Source organism: Martes martes (genome assembly GCF_963455335.1).
Source record: "Martes martes genome assembly, chromosome: 2".
NCBI lineage: Eukaryota > Metazoa > Chordata > Mammalia > Carnivora > Mustelidae > Martes > Martes martes.
The window spans coordinates 88460221-88474023 of NC_137889.1; the positions used below are offsets into that span (position 1 = coordinate 88460221).

General features: G+C 38.6%; 1 protein-coding gene across 1 annotated transcript in view; it reads left to right on the top strand.

Annotated features, from left to right (window-relative positions):
• The first annotated feature begins 736 nt into the window (after positions 1-736).
• PTPN13 (protein tyrosine phosphatase non-receptor type 13) overlaps positions 737-13803 on the top strand; it is a 195723-nt gene continuing 182656 nt past the window's right edge. The window contains exon 1 of the mRNA XM_080797716.1: positions 737-1228. The gene's annotated coding sequence lies outside the window, so the exon portion shown is untranslated. The remainder of the gene's footprint in view (positions 1229-13803) is intronic.

Consider the following 13803-nt stretch of genomic DNA (forward strand, 5'->3'; position numbering starts at 1 on the left):
GAAGAATTTACATCCTTTTTTTTTTTTTTTTTTTTTCAAAAATATGAGTGTTTGAGGTTCCCCGAGGGCATCTGGGGTTGACGAAGTGCTGCCAGCACACCTTTGGAGATCACTTTACAAGTGTGGGAAAACTCACCGAGCTGTTTCCGTTGACCTCGCCATTTCCAAGCTGCTATATTGCTGCAGGGAGCTGGCACAGCCCTGCTCTTTCTCTCTCTTCCCTCTTCTCCTCACCCTTTGAAAGCCCAAATCCGCCCGGTGAGAATATGGAAACAAGGCTGGAGGCCGGGGAGGACAAGGGGGGGAGGGGTTACTTAGACTCACAGGGGAAGAGCAAGCAGTTGGACATTTTTCACGCTCCCTCACTCTCCCTAGGGCCCTAAAGTTCTGTTTCTGAGGCTGGAAGCGTGGGGGCGGTCGGCCGCGTTCTCAGCGTGGCCTGAAATTAGGAGTCCGCACCGCAGGGGATAGGAACTTCGCTGCCCCGCGACCAACCTGAGCGTCTAGTTAGCCAGAACACTAAAAGCCAGGCCCTGGGCACCGGTTGTCATGGGAACCGGGGCGCCGGTCTCCCCGGCGACCTCGTCCCTAGGGAGGGGGCGGAACTGGAGGCCCGGAGGGCCAATGAGGCGGAGGGGAGCGCCCGGGCGCCCATTGCTGTCCTCCTGGAGCCCGGGAAGGCTTTTGAGTGACAGGAACGGGGGCGGGGCCGGCGCGGGTGCCTGAGGTGGAGGCCGTGCTGGGAGCTAGTGGCTCCGGCGGCGGTGGTGCGGCGAGGGTCACGCACCATGATCACGGCCCCCAGAGACGGTCTTGCTGGCGCGCGGCAGTCCCTCGCTCCCCGGTCCGCCTCAGCCCGCTCGGCAGCTCTCGCAGCCGGCCGCAGGAGTTGAGCCGCCCCGCACAGGAGGGTCTGGGCGTAGCGCTGGGAGGCGCGCGGAGCCCGGGAGGGCGGACGGAGAACTCCAGCGCTCGGGGGTCAGGCGGTCGGCGGGGGTCGCCGCTGGAGGGGCGTTTCCGAGGCGTGGAGGAGGAGGAGATGCTGCTCCTCTTCTCCCCCTCCCCAGGCTCCTTCTTCAGCTCCTTCGGCCCACGCCCGCAGCCGCTCGGCGAAGAAGAGGTGGTGGCTCTCGACGCCCGAGGCTGCTGCCGGCGGCCCGCCCCGACGCCGCGTCCCCTCAGCCCTCGCCTCGCGCTCCAGTAGCAGGACCGGTCTCCGGACGAGCGGGTAAGGACGAGAGCAGCCCTGGGCTCTGGTGTGGACATGCAGAAGTGCAAAACCAAGTACACCACGCTCCCTCTCCTCTCCCAGCTCTTGCTCTGGCCCCTGAGACCAACTCCTCTGTTGCCCTGGTGGGGAAGGAACTTTTCTTTGGTTTTCGCGGTGAGGTGCTGGGTGGGGAAGGATGAGATGGAATTTCATTGTGAATTAGGAATTTCACTGAATTTTCCCCCACCTTCTCCGTGGAGGAAAGCCGGATTCTTGGGAATGAAACCCCAGAGGGGGAGTAAGAGATTGCGAGGTAGTAGGGAGTGACATCGCCTCATCCTGCTAGTACAGCTCTGCGCTGTGCGTGCTATGGGAAGGGATCCCGGAGTCTGTTTCTAATTTCTGTAAATGACTGTGGACATGCTGTGGTTAGAGGCCGCCCAGAAGAATGTGTATATGTAAGGGCTTAGAGAAGAGGGGGTGGGAAGGGAGGAAGAGGGGCAGAGGGAGAGACACTGCCTGATGCAAGCTCTTTTATTGCTTTTCTTCTCGGTGCCTGGGTTAAATCCCCCAAGCCCACCCCCACCCCGCCTTTGCTCATTGCTGGATTCTAAGTGCAGAAAGCTGGAAAGCTAAAGTTTGCTAAAGTCGAGTAAGTTCTCACCAAGTTTAATTGCCCTATGTTGTGAGTATATTGGAGAAGTGGGAATGGGGAGAAATATTACAACTAAAATAGATGTGTAGCAATACAGTTTTCATTGGTCTTCCACATATATGATTGACACCTCCACACACTTCCAACTAATCTCTTCGACAGCCTTGTGTCATGTTCGTTTAATTGCATCTTTGAAACAACAAACGCGGTGACTTCATAGGGAGCTGCTTGGAGCTGAGTTTGCCTCTCAGAAAATGGGGCAATCGGGTTTGTTTTCAAGGCGGAGACCTAAACAAAATGTAGGACAACTAATCTGCGGGATGAAGGGCACTGGTAACTAATTAGCAAGACTTAAAATTTTACCTCTGTAGACTTTTGCTAAGGATTGGAAAATATAGAAAAGTCGCTGTATTTTGAAACAAGTGTTGGTATTTTCCCAAATTCGTGATGACTGGGTTAGCAGGATCAAAGTGAAAACTTGCATCATGTTTACTGCTTGCCTGTGGTGGTGCTTTAATAAACATTATTTCTCCTTTTAATATCATTAGTATTTTTTATTGTCTATGCTTCTATTGGTTCTGCATACACAGGCAAACTAACTGCTCTGTTAACCACTCCTAAATATATTCTACTTTTTCATAATAACATTGTGTCCTAACTTTGATGTTCTAGAGGCTTTGTGGGAGTATGTGTGGGGGAGAAGGTAGGATGGAAGCTGGAATTAAGGCTAGAAAAATATCTATGGTTAGTTATTAAGAAAGAAAAGATTAATTTGTAGTGACTTTCACTTTTACAATTAGAGAATTATGGCTTTTACCATTTTTTTAGGTTTGCCTAATTTACATTTTGAATTTACATTTGTGCCACCAAATGTTTACTGCATGTAAAGCCTACTTAGTTTTCGGAGGGTGATTACTAACATCCAAAAATATTTATAAATAACTTTTCATGTCACAAGTAACACATACACAAACTGTTAAAACCAGTGCCAATTTAAAGGATGAATTTTGGCACTATAATAGGGATCAAAAGTTGTAGAACTTACATTGTCTTTTTCTGGAGGCCTGTCTCCAATGCAGGAAGTAAATGTGAGAATTGGCTAATCACTTGTTTCTGTGTAGATAATAGGTATCATTCTTTTAAAAAATGGAGTTTATGTATTGTTTATTATTAAGAAAAAACAGGTCTAATCCTTGGTTTAGTCCACTTTTAATTGGCTAAGGATTGGATGGGGAAACATCGTAGCTTTTCTTATATCAACTTAGTATTTTTTTTTCCAGATCCTCAAACATACTGGGGAGAAAAGGGCTACTGGGGATAAGCTACTGCTGCTGCTTCCTCTTTTTTGACAAGAGTTTGTAATTTTGAATTATGAAACTTCTTTTGGGTGTATAATTAAATAGTAATTAATACCATTTGAAATTGAAATGAAACACTACCATACCCTAAGCCAGTGCATTTAGGAGTTAATCCTATCAATGTATTCTTATTTTGGAATATGCTTTGGGAGAAGTCTGTGCCATTAATTAGAACAGTGACTGAAGATATTCTTTATAACCTCAGATGTAACTAAATGTGACACCATTGTATTAATGTCACTTTACAGAGTGGGACCCTGAAAAAGGAGAAAAGATACCGAGTCTCAGCATAAAAGGATTAGTCCTGATATGTAGGGTGTGCGGGATTTGTTGCTCTGGATTTACCTTTTTTTTTTTCCTCTGAGAAACTTTCTCCCTTAAATTGAAAATTAAAATGGGTTGAACAACTCAGGAACTGAATTTTTAATAGATGGCTTTTAATGAGTAAATTAATGTAAGACTTTCATGGCCTAGGTTAAAATAAAAGCTCTATGCTTAGTGTAAATATACCATATCAAAACTGTGGTCTACAACATGCTCTGTGGAGAGTTCCAATAATCCTTTAAGTGGAGGGGTAAAATGAAAAATTCTTTAAAACCCCTATCTTATCCCTGTTTAGTGTCAGGCAACTAGCTGTGAATAAGCATCTTGTTCTATCCTGTCTGAAGAATGTGTGACTCTAAAAGGCAGCTACTCCTAAATGGTCTGGTGTAGAGGCTGGTGTAGATTTGAACCACAGACAAACCTGTTTTTCCCAGGGTTTGCTGTCAGATTCCTGGATAATGCAGGAACCGGGACTGGTTAAAGTACCTGTTTTAGTGTGTTTGCCTTATCCTGTGCTCCACCACTGAATCCTCCTTTTTCTTTCTTCCTCTTTTCCTTTTTTTTGTTTGATTCCAGTGTGAAATTTTACTGAAACAAACTTCCCCAGAGAGAATCCTTCTACTGTGGAGTGTGGACTTTACTGTTTGACAAACATATGTCCAATCCTAGAGAATATCTTTAAATCTACTTTCCACATCTTTAAGCAAATTAGTAATATCTACCTCCCAAGTTAAGTTGAGGATGAAATTAAATATACATGAAATTGGCAAAGGCAAGTTGACACTCAATATTTAGTGTATTTCCTTCGTTTCTCATCTCTTTTACATAACTGAATACTATTCACTGATAAAAATTTATGATTGTATAACCAAGTCATTTCTGAATGTTTAGAATGTGTAGCTCATATTTAACCCTCAGGTGTTTTGACGTAAATTTGGGTTGTCAAAGGCCCTCCTTACCTACCAGCAAAGAAATGTCTCTTATAAGTTGCATACTGCATCTATGCCTAATAAACAGTTTCTCATTTTCTTTCTAGTTTAGTGGTACTCAACTCTGGCTGCACGTTACAATCACCAGGTAGCTTTAAAAATGTTTATGCCCAGGACCCAACCCAAACCAATTAAACCAGAAGGTTGTGGGGGAGGAGACACAGGCATCCATATTTTTGGAAGCCCCCTAAGAAAATTACAACTTGGAGCCAACTTGTAAACCAATATTCTAGTCCTCTCTAGAAAATGAGTATAGAAAATTTGTCTCCACAAATGCAGCATCATTTTTATGTTGTGTCATAGTCCTTTTCTCTTCATATGTCACAAGAACTTAAAAAAAAAAAAACTGTCTCAGAAACACCCAGGTATATGCCCATGTACAAGACTTTTACTATTTGAATCAGAATTTAAGGTACAAATATTTCTCTCTACTTCTTTAGTGCTGCACTGTCCAATGTTACAGTCCCAGATACATGTGGCCAAATATATATTAATTTAATTAAACGCAATTTAAGATTCAAGTTTTCATTCCCGCGAACCATATTTGAGGTGCTCAGTAGCCACTTGTGGCTAGTAACTGCTCTATCAGACAGCTCAGATATGGAAAATTTCTATAATCACAAAATTCTGTATTACCTGAAGGATTTTTTTTTAATTTTAGTTTTTTATTGTTGCATAGTTGATACACTACCTAGAGGTTTTGAAATTTATATTCCATTTTCTCATCATCTGAAGTGAGTGTGTATATTCATTTCCTTCAGATTTATAATTTAAAATATAATATTACTTTTTATACTTTTTTTCTAATGCAGAGAAATACCACATATTTGGTGCTTATATTACATCTTTTCTCAATCTGCTATACCTAGTTATAAGGTTTTCCTTTTCAAAGTTAACTGAGAGGTGGAACTTCAGTGTACTTGTGTGTATTATTTGCATCAGTATGCCCTGAATCTAACCAGTGTCTTCATTGCCCTGGTGTACTCGAGCAGTTTCAAGTTGGGAAACAGAGAAAGTCATCATTTCAATTCAAGTGTTGGAATTTGATTCTAGGTTTTTCTATCTGGTAAGCTGTTTTTGTTTTTTGTTTGTTTTCCTATAGAAATGCTTAGTTGTCACATGATATGATCAAATTTTCCAACAGAAAGCCATCGTATTAGTTTTAACATGAACATACAGATGCATGGGATACTTTATTTTTTCCCACAAAGGAAAGCATCCCCTTCAACAAAAAATGAGGTTCCTAAACAATTTGAGGTGGTTGGAAGCTAACACTGTGTCAATGAATTTTATTGGTGTTTACCACTTGTTAACTACCAATGCACAGCTTAGAAGAAACTATACACCATGTGTGCAGTCCATCTCATTTGTATACCACCCCCTGCAAGCCCCTAAAATATCAGTTTTCTTTATTGGTTTAGCGTTCTCTGAGTAGAAATGGAAACAAATTATTTTCAATTAAAAGTATTCTTTTTTTTTTTTTCTATTGGTAGATGGTACATTTCCTTTTACATAAACACATGCTTTTTTTACCTATTCAGATCACACAAGTTGCCTCCAGGACAAGGAGAGCTATTTTGTTGAAAGGATGCCTGACGGAATGTTTTGTATACAATATTGTTTTCATGTTTTGATGCTTTTCCACTTAGCTCTAATGTAGTCTGTGAGGGAAAAATGAAACTTTCTTGTAGAATAACTTAAGGTTAGAATGATTATATAACTTGATAATGTGGTAGAAATATTCAAAGTTGGTGTTTTCCATTTGTTTCTTTTTGGAGTTTTTTGGAAAAGAGATAGAGCCTGGGAAGTTTTTAAAATTAGGGAACGCTTTTAAGAAATTCAGCTTCTCCCAGCACTACTAAGTATTACTTAATGCACTTTTTCTAGAAAAGTATAATTTTAAAATAAACATTAACTATTAAGAGATGATTGATCATTTTAAGTCTTAGTGTAGTCAATTATCTCTTCTGGAGAACATAATATAATTCAGTTTTGAAGTAAAAAATCAGTACTTTGGTACAGAAATTTCCCTCATTGTAAGGTTTTGACTTATTCCCTCCTCAGTATCTTTCATATTCTTGACTTGTGCTGGGATGTAATTTTATGGAGTTATTTGAACATAGTATAATTCATCCTTCTAGTATCTATACTTAGCTTAAGGTATAAGCGTCAGGCAGTGTTTCAAATATAACATATCTCAATTTTTTAAGTATTATGTGAAAATCTGCCAAAGCTATAATAGCTGTACTTCATGAAAGCTAGAATAAGTGTTGTAAAGCAAAAAACAAAACGCTAATAATTAAAATATATGTATCTATATACATACAGTAGAATAGAAACTTTAGCTCAGAAATGATCAATTATCAAAACTAAAATAGATAAAACTAAATTGTAGATATGTATCATTCAGTTCACTTCAATCAGAACTTCGGAATTCTAGCCCTGCTTTGAGGTGTATACAAATGAATAGCAAAAAGGAGCTATGTTATTACATAGTACCCAGCAATACTGTTACTTTAGTTATAATTCAAGCTAACATACCCTCCAACACTCATATGATACAATTCTTACAATGAAAAATCTAGACTATATTCTCCATTATTAAAATTTAATAGGAATTTCCTTTAACCTTTAAATAAAAGAAAGTGTTCTAATGTGGCCACAGAATATATCATACTCATAGTGTAAATGAAGACCATCCTGAGTCATTTTTTAAGTATACATCTAAGTCTTAGTGTTTATATTAGTACATCAAGACTTCTGACTTCAAAGGAATTTTACGATTGTATTGAGATACTAAGATTTAATTGAAAAATGAGTGATACTGTTCTTCCAGCTAAATGGATACTAAAGAATCACTGTTGATGAGCCAAGCTAGCCAAGTGTTTTTATAATAGTTGTATTGATGAATCGGGACCAATTTGACCACATTCTGACGTCCAGCTCCCTTTTTAGTTGTTCTTTATTCAGTAAATACACGCTGAATCCCTTTTCTCTGCCAGACCCTCCACAAGGCACAGAAAGGACACATTTCTAAGAGCAGATAAGTGGAATAATCTATGACCACAGAGCTTTAATTACTTAAATTCATGCCAACTAAGTCCATCTATTGACAGGATATACTGACATAGTACAGCTGTGAAGATTAAATTAAACAACATGTAAAACTGTCTTGTAAAACTTTATGAACACATGTGTACCTATCTGAGTATATATGAATTGTTTTTAGATGCACTGTGCATGGTGTTGACCACACCTGCTTGATTTAGAGAGACAGAATAGCATGGTATTTAGAGCATAGACAATGGAGCTGGTCTGCTTGGGTTTTGATTTCTGACTATGATTTAGCTTGTGCAAGTTTCTTAACCTCAGTGTACTTTAATTTCCTCATCTGCAAAATGAAGATAATGATCAAGCCTCTCATAGGATTTTTTTTTTTTTTTTTTTTTTTTGTCAGAGAGAGTGAGCACAGGCAGACAGAGAGGCAGGCAGAGGCAGAGGGAGAAGCAGGCTCCCCGCTGAGCAAGGAGCCCGGTGTAGGACTCGATCCCAGGACCCCGGGATCATGACCCGAACCGAAGGCAGCCGCTTAACCAACTGAGCCACCCAGGCGTCCCTCATAGGATTTTTTAAAAAATATTTTATTTATTTATTTGACAGAGATCACAAGTAGGCAGGTGGGGAGGGGGGAGCAGACTCCCTGCTGAGCAGAGAACCAGATGTGGGGCTTGATCCCAGGACCCTGGGATCATGACCTGAGCTGAAGGCAGAGGTTTAACCCACTGAGCCACCCAGGTGCCCCAGAATTTTTTTTTTTTTTAAGATGTTGTTTATATAAGAGAGAGAGAGAGAGAGAGCACACCAGAGGGGGGAGGGTCAGAGAGAGAAGCAGACTCCCCGCTGAGCAGGGAGCCCGATGAGGGACATGATCCTGGGATTCCAGGATCATGACCTGAGCCAAGGCAGTTGCTCAACCAAATGAGCCACCTAGGCGCCCCTTTTTTATGGAATTTTTTTAAATTTATTTTTTAATTAATTAATTAATTATTTTAAGATTTTATTTATTTATTTGACAGACAGAGATCACAAGTAGGCAGAGAGGCAGGCAGAGAGAGAGAGGGGGGAAGCAGGCTTCCCGCTGAGCAGAAAGCCCAATGCGGGGCTCGTTACCAGGACCCTGAGATCATGACCTGAGCCAAAAGCAGATGCTTTAACCCACTGAGCCACCCAGGCGCCCCTTTATGGAATTTTTTTAAGGACCAAATGAGTTAATATACATAAGCACTTCAAGTAGTGCCTAATGCAAACTAAATATTTAATAAATACTACCTGTTATTATTTTTGGTATACTCTGATTTATAACAGTTGTTTTTTTTTAAACACGGGTGAATGTAATATATGAACTTTAATATACTTTTTTGTTTCAGTTTATGGCACTACTTTGTTCCTTGGGTTACAGTTTCTTTCACTTATCTTGCACTTACTGATATATGTGATTTTTATACACTTAGTGGAACTTGTAAAAACAAATGTCATTCTCTTCACAGTACTCATTTTTAGAGTATTACATCTCCTGTTTTGGAGTTACTTTTGAAACATATAACATGTTTTTTTGAATCTCCTTTTTGGCAGTATACCTTTGAAAGTAGGTTTGATTCAATTAAAGATTGGCTATTGTTTTAGAAAGGTGAGTATTTAAAGAGGAATTAAATATTAAACTTGAATTAAAATGAAAAATGCTTATAAAGTAAAAGGAATGATTTTTAAAATATTACTCTAAATGTAATTTTAAAAAAGAGCCCCGGAAATGTTTCTGATATTATGTTTGAGGACAAACGTATGTATCCTTCTAAAGTATCTATTTTGAAATACAACACTCTCAGATATATAAATTCTAGTATATTTAAATACATGTTTATAATATATGTTAAAATACATGTTTGTAATCTCACAAACACACAGAGCTATTACCTAATATTTATAAATCTTAGGTTACTGTATTCCTGGGAGTGTTGTATAGCATAAAAACTAAAATTGTTTAGAATATATGTTTGGGCACACTTCCTAACTAATACTGTGAACACGCTTAGAATCTTCAATATGCTAATAAACCTCATTCGTCTCCCAGATTACATATAATCTGGGAGATCATATATATATTATATATTTTATATATATAATATATGTATATATTATATATAATATACATATAATATATAATTATATATAATATATACATATACATATATACATATACATATATTATATATAATATTATATATAATAATATATACATATATTATATATAATATATATGTGTATATATACATTATATATGTAATTTTTCATTTATTTGTCAGTAACTACATAGTACATCTCTTAGCATCTCTCATAATAGGAGTGCTAATTTGAGAAATGCTGCCTGGGATATTCTTTGTGCTTGCCCTATCCAAGACTAATGCAATGAATTGTTGGTTCCATAGTACATCTCTTAGCATCTCTCATAGTACATCTGCCTGGGATATTCTTTGTGCTTGCCCTATCCAAGACTAATGCAATGAATTGTTGGTTCCACTTTTTCCAATTAGAAATTGCTAGTACAAGAAACCTAAATACAGTGTACAAGGTTCAATGGCCTAAAGAAGCTAGGGGTATATTTTTCTTTTCTTTTCTTTTCTTTTTATTAACATATAGTGTATTATTAGCCCCAAGGGTACAGGTCTGTGAATTGCCAGGTTTACACACTTCACAGCACTCACCGTAGCACATACCTTCCCCAATGTCCATAACCCAACCCCCCTCTCCCTACCCCTCTCCCTCTGGCAACCCTCAGTTTTGTGAGATTAAGAGTCTCTTATGGTTTGTCTCCCTCCTGATCCCATCTTGTTTCGTTTATTCTTTTCCTGCCCCCCAAATCCCCCATGTTGCTTCTCGACTTCCTCATATCAGGGAGATCATATGATAGTTGTCTTTCTCCAATTCACTTATTTCGCTAAGCATAATACCATCTAGTTCCATCCACGTCATCACAAATGGCAAGATTTCATTTCTTTTGATGGCTGCATAGTATTCCATTGTGTATATATACCACATCTTCTTTATCCATTCATCTGTTGATGGACATCTAGGTTCTTTCCGTAGTTTGGCTATTGTGGACATTGCTGCTATAAACATTCGGGTGCACGTGCCCTTTCGGATCACTACATTTGTATCTTTAGGGTTAATACCCAGTAGTGCAATTGCTGGGTCATAGGGTAGCTCTATTTTCAACTTTTTGAGGAACCTCCATGCTGTTTTCCAGAGTTGTTGCACCAGCTTGCATTCCCACCAACAGTGTAGGAGGGTTTAGGGATATATTTTTCTCTAACATATCACAGGGATGCCTGGGTGGCTCAGTTGGTTAAGCGGCTGCCTTCGGCTCAGGTCGTGATCCCGACGTCCCAGAATCAAGTCCCACATCTGGCTCCTTGCTCAGTGGGGAGCCTGCTTCTCCCTCTGCCTGTGCTCATTCTCTCTCTCTCTCTCTCTCTCTCTCTTTCTCTCTGACAAATAAAAAAATAATAATAACATATCACAAAATCCAAGCATAATACTCCAGAGCAAGTATGACAGTTTCAAGACTGGTAGTGAACTCAGACCTCTTTCTTCTTTTCTACCTCCTTGATGCATGGCTTTCCTCCTCAAGATGGCCTGTGGTCACAAAATGACTGCCAGCATTCTGTTCAAAATGTGTTGTCTTTTCAGGCAGGCAGAATATGGAAGAAATGGGAAAAATGGCAAAACAGGGTGTGCCTTCCAGATGAGTCTGATCCTTTCAAAAAGTTTTCCTGAAAGACTTACCTGGTGACTTCTATTTATACTGACCTTTCCTACTTGCTATGGAAGCTAGGAATTCTAGTTTCTTGCTGGCTATCCCAAAACTAATTAAGGAGAATGGATATTGGGGATTCAATTATTGTTTTTGCCAGAGTTCCTAACGTCTGATCTCCATTTGTTTCTAGTTTAGTGGATTTTCACTGTAGTATGCATAGATAAATCATAGATCATACACTAGGTTTTGGTGGGGATGGAAGGGAACTTGGTTTTATTGACTTGCCACTTGATATTTAACACATGGTTTATCTCTTTATCACTCAAATTTCAGCTTCTCTAGTATACATTGTCTTGGTTAGGTCATTGGCTTATGCCTTGGTTATCAGATTGTTTTTTATGTAAATGTTTTTATTTATTTTATTTATTATTGTTATTGGTTTTTAAAGATATTTATTTTAGATGAGGGGTGGAGAGGGAGATAGAATTTCAAGCAGACGCTGCGCTAAGCGAGGAGCCTGGTGCACATTGATCTCATAGCTCGAGATTGCCACCTGAGCCAAAGCCAAGAGTTGGGTGCCTAACTGAATGCCCCATCCAGGTGCCCCTATGTAAGATCTTTTTAGACATGGTAGCTACATATAGGTCATGTTAAGACTAAAATGGTTGACATTTTAAAGGAAATAAAGTGAGGAAATCTGCCATATCCCTTTGAATATGTGAAAAATATGGAAATTGGTAGAAAAAGAAATACCCACAGGATTGTTTGACTACAGTTAAAATAGCAACAATTAGAAATGTTTTATAAGTAGCATAAATTTATTTTTGTCTTGTATGTCATTTGGTTTTTGTCTAAACGAATTACATAGCTATAAAGTATTTGTGACTCTTTTCAGAACTTTTTTCTGTATTTTGAGAAATGTTGAAAAATAAAAGGAAATGGTTCCTACCAAAAAACTTAAAACCTAGGTTTAAAAAAATGCAGATAGGAAACCATTAGATATTAGAAAACAATGAATAAGCACAGTAATAACTTGAACAGTGATGGCCCTAATCTATGTCTGCAGAAAATGAACAGTAAGTATAAGGATTATTGCAGTCTGTGATGGTCAAATAAAATAAGAAGCTTAGCATAATGAGGAAACCTTACTAAGGCTGGGAGCATTGGGTCAAATGGGAAGTAATTTTTCTCAGTTCTTACTGAGTTTTGTCAGCTATTGATTGAAAAATATTTATCATTTGTTGCTATCTGCCACTTTAACAAGACAAGCTGACAAAGGATCTTGACTCTAAAGTATGTTTGATGTTCAATTGGAAATGCTTTGTACATAAGTTACTGTTTGGTTCACTTATTCTGAGATTAGGAATTATATTTAAAGTGAGCTATCTAAACTATAAATTCAGAAAGGGTGTTTAAAATAAAAATCACATCCTGTTGTTTAATGTTCTGCCTTTGTAAGGCGATTTATTTGCCACTAATGTGACTTTCATGTCAGCTTTTATACTTAATTATTATGATTATAGTTATCTGTAGGATTCAAAACTTAAAATTAATTGGGAATGTTGTCTGCAAATTGCTTTTGCTACAAGATTTTTTTAATCCTCGTAGAAGTTAGCATTATACTTGGCAGACAGAAAATCCTAAAAAGTGTGGAATAAACCCTTCTTTCCATTTGTAATTTAGATAAATACTTTATCTGCTATAGCAAATGTGATGTAGGAAGTATAATTTTAAAATGTATTTAGTATTTTACCAACTCAGAACTTGCTTTATTCTTTAATTTCTAAAACAATATAATGCTAAACCTCTAGGCTATTTACACATAGTTGATTGCCTAAATCACTTAGTTGATTGTTAAGTAATAACAAAATTCGGTATAGGACTCTCAAAATATGTCTCAGCTGGCCAGGTGGGCTAAAGGATTAATAAAGTGTACATAAGGGGCATCTGGGTGGCTTGGTGGGTTAAGTAGCTGCCTTTGGCTCAGGTCATGATCCCAGGGTCTTGGGATCAGGAGTCTCCTTCTCCCTTGGCCATCCCCTCCCCACCACCACCCTAGCTTGTGCTCTCTGGCCCTCTCTATCTCTCTGCCAAATAAAAAAATAAAATCTTAAAAAAGTCATAAAGTGTACATGATGGTAGCTGGTGCACTTTCCTTTTCTACTGCTTTTTTATTACCAAATAGCTATAAGAAAAAAAAAAAAACCTAGGAGAATTAATGTAACTCTAGCTTATAAATTACTCCTAATTCACTTAGCATCCTTTTGAATATATTTGACCTTTAATCATGTGAAAAAAAGGACTTAATTTATTCTGTCGGAAGACAAGTTTTGTTTTTTTTTTTTTTAAGATTTTATTTATTTGAGAGAGAGGGAGAGAGAGATAGTGAGAGAAAAAGCACAAGCAGAGGGGAGGGGGAGAAGGACACTCCCGGCTGAGCCAAGAGCCCAACACGG